The sequence below is a fragment of the Elephantulus edwardii genome, unplaced genomic scaffold (assembly GCF_000299155.1).
Source record: "Elephantulus edwardii isolate Elephantulus edwardi_28Jun2011 unplaced genomic scaffold, EleEdw1.0 scaffold00133, whole genome shotgun sequence".
NCBI lineage: Eukaryota > Metazoa > Chordata > Mammalia > Macroscelidea > Macroscelididae > Elephantulus > Elephantulus edwardii.
This window is the reverse complement of record NW_006399883.1, coordinates 5095392-5099231: the sequence shown is the minus strand read 5'-3', so window position 1 is coordinate 5099231 and position 3840 is coordinate 5095392. Positions and strand designations below refer to the sequence as shown.

Sequence of the window (3840 nt, the reverse complement as noted above, 5' to 3'; positions counted from 1 at the left end):
GGTCTGTTCCACAATCAACTCCTGGCCTAGTTTTCACAGCTGATATTGGGCTTCTCCAGCGGTTCTTTCCACAGATGTAATTGATCTGATTCCTATGTATACCATCTAGTTGGACGCCTGTAACCCCTCCCGGAAATATAACATAACATAACACAATACAATACAATCAATATTGAAGACTACGATCCTTGTTCTATTGCAGCAAACAACCAGGCCCTCCTCAGTTTCAGCAAGCAAGGTTATGTTATTTGCATAATGAAGGCTTTTAATGAGTCTTCCTCCAATTCTGATGCCATATTCCCCCACATAGAATCCTACCTCCCAAATGATCTGTTCTGCATACAGATTTAAAAGCTATGAAAAAAAAAAAAAGGTATGGAGACAGGATACATCCCTGACACACTCCTTTCCTGATTTTGAACCATGCAGTGTTTTCTTGCTCTGTTATGAGGACTGCTTCCTGGTTCAAGAATAGGTTTCACATAAGCACAATCAAGTGTTCTGAGATTCCTATTCTTCTTAAGGTTAACCACAATTTTTTTGTGATCCAAAGAGTTAAATACCTTTGCATAGTCAATGAAATACAGGCAGACATTCCTCTGGTAGTCTGCTTTCTGCTAAGGTTCATCTGACATTGGTGATAATGTCCCTAGTGCCACAGCCTCTTCTAAATCCAGCTTGTATTTCTAGTAGTTCTCTGTCAATGTACTATGCCATTCATATTTGGATAATATTCAGTAGGATTTTGCTTGTGTGAGTTATTAGTGGTATTGTTCAGTAATTTCCATACTCTGTCAGATCATCTTTTTTTCTTAAAATGGGAATAAATATGAATCTCTTCAGGTACTTGTCTTCCAGATTTCTTGGCACAACCTGGTGAGCACGTCCAGGACAGCATTTGTTTGCTGCTGGAATATGTCAATTAGTATGCCATCAATTCCTGGGCATGCACCTTGTTTCTTGCCAATTCGTTCAGAAAAGCTTGAACTTCCTCCTTCATCACTATTGCTTTTTATCATATATTGTTTCATAAAATAATTTTGTGTCAGCCAATTCTATTTTGTACAGTGACTCTATGTACTCTATCTTCTTCTGATGCTTCTGGATCATTTAATATTCTGCCCGTGTTGTTGTTGTGTACCATTGAATTAGAACTGCCCCATAGCTGACTCTTCAGGGGGTTTTCAGAGGCAGTCAATTGCATGGGAGGAGACTGCCCGTCCTTCTCCACATAGCAGCTGGTGGATTTAAACTGCATGCCTTCAGGATTGCAGTGTGTTTTCTTACTACTAAGCCATAGCATCCTTAAAACCTTAGCTACTCAAAACTTGACTTGCTCTTCAGTTCTTTCAGCTTAAAAAACACAGAGCGAGCTTGTCCCTTTTGGTTAGCATTATGCCCTGAATCCGCCACACCTTAGTTCTCAAAATCGCACCATTGCTCCTCAATGATTTGTAGAGGTTGGCAAGTCTTAGGTCTGTGGGTCAAATGTGAGACTTCTCCTGACTCAAGCAGCTGCAAAGGCCAATGAACCCAAGATCAGCAGGTCAGAAGGTCAAATGCTGACTGTGGAAACTGACCAGCCCGAGACTGCGGCGGACTGCTGGCTTTGGAGGCTAACAATCATAGCTCTTTACCTAAGGTCTGGGAGGGTTTTCAGTTCAGGGCCTCAGTATTCCAAAAACACACACTATCCCTCATTGGTTCAAGTCCAAAGAAGTCAGATGCAGGATCCTGACTGATCAAAAGCTAGCTAGCTTTGCCAGAATCTCTCTTTCTCTCCTCTTCTCTCCCCCCCTCCTTTAAACAGGTAGATGGATGGATACATACTTAATTCAGGCCACTGCCCTAAGAATAAATCTCCTACATGGAATCAAGGCTGTGACTAAATTAAGTGTGCTGCCTCCTACTCTAATCCTCTTGTATTGTGCTGGGGTGATCATATCAGACCACATCATGAGGGATTAATTATATAACTGCTACATTATATTATCATGTAAATGGCAAGACAGAGAACCATCACCAAGTTAACACACAATCTTAACCATCACAAGGCCCCACACTGCCTATGCATTTCCTCATTTACATTAAAGTTGCCATGGTAGGGCTGGCTCAGCTGTAGTGCAGAACTGTGTGGACCTCTCTTCTGGTAAACACTGACCTATAACCAAGTGATATGGGATGAGATGTCCTAGTCCTCATGGCTAGTCCTTATGGGCAGCTGTAATCTGAACCTGGGAAGGGAAGCTAAGATTTCCATATAACACATGTGGATGACAAATGCAATCAGCCACACCATCTCAAAGGTCTCAAAGGTATGACGATCAATATTGTATTAGAAGTACTTGCTAGGGCAATACAACAAGAGAAGGAAATAAAAGGCATCCTGACTGGCAAAGAGATTGTTAAACTGTTGCTTTTTGCAGATGATATGATAGTGTACACAGAAAAGCCCAAGAACTCAAGAAAAAAACCTGTTAGAGCCAGTACATCAATTTAGCAGAGTGATAGGATATAAGATAAATATCCAAAAATCAGTGGGATTCCTCTATAGTTACAAAGAGAACTCAGAGAAGGAAACCAAGAAAGCAATAACATTTACAATAGCCAACCACAAACCAAGATACTTGGGAGTGAACTTAACTCAAGATACAAAAGACCTAGACAAAGAAAACTACAGAACATCTCCGCAAAACACAATAAAAGACCTAAAGAAATGGGAAAATGTGTGCTGTTCATGGATAGGAACACTCAATATTGTGAAAATGATAATTCTACCAAAAGAAATCTATATATTCAATGCAATCCCAATACAGATCCCAAATTCATTTTTCAAGGAGATCGAAAGGGAAATTATCAAGTTTATTTGGAGAGGAAAGAGACCTCAAACAAGCTAAGTACTTCTAACAAACGAAAATAAAGTGGGAGGCATAGTACTCCATGACCTCAAAACCTACTACACAGCAATTGTAACTGAAACAGCATGGTACTGGTACAATGACAGGCACATAGACCAAAGGAAGAGAATTGAGAACCCAGAAATGGACTCATCTATCTACAGTCAACTGATATTCTAAAAGGAAATAAAACCTATCAAATGGAGAAATGACAACCTCTTCAACAAATGGTGGTGGCCAAATTGGATTGCTATCTGCAGAAAGTTGAAACAGGAGCCACATCTCACACCATACACAAAAATCAACTCAAAATGAACCAGAGACCTCGGAATAAAGCTAAAAACCATAAAGCTCTTAAGAGGCAATCTAGGACCAAGCTTAGAAGGCCTAGTCTACAGTATAAATGGACTGATCAATACATCCAGAAATACACAATCTAAAGAGGATAAAATTGATGAATGGGACTTTCTAAAAATTAAATCTCTGTGCTCATCAAAAACTTTTCCAACTGGGTGAAAAGAAAACCAACTGACTGGGAACAAACATTTGGCAATACCATCTCAGACAAGGGCCTCATCACTAAAGTTTACAGAGTCCTACAGGGCATCCAGAAGAAAAAGACTGACAATCCAATTACAAAATTGGCAAAACATATGGAAAGACTTTTCACAGAGGAAGACATCAGAGGGCCAACAGACACATGAAGAAATATTCCAAATCACTGGCAATAAGAGAGATGCAAATCAAAACCACAATGAGATACCATGTCACTCCAGAAGCAGTGGCAAAGTTTAGCAGGGCAGTAAGTAATAAATGTTGGAGAGGATGTGGTGAGATAGGAAAGCGGTGTGGTGTTTTCTCAAAAAGTTGCAAATAGAGATACCATTTGACCCAGCAATTCCACTACTGGGAATATACCCTAAAGAGACCATAAATGACATTC

General features: G+C 40.0%; 1 protein-coding gene across 1 annotated transcript in view; it reads right to left on the bottom strand.

The window, feature by feature from the left end:
- OBSCN (obscurin, cytoskeletal calmodulin and titin-interacting RhoGEF) overlaps positions 1–3840 on the bottom strand; it is a 212129-nt gene that overhangs the window by 128930 nt on the left and 79359 nt on the right.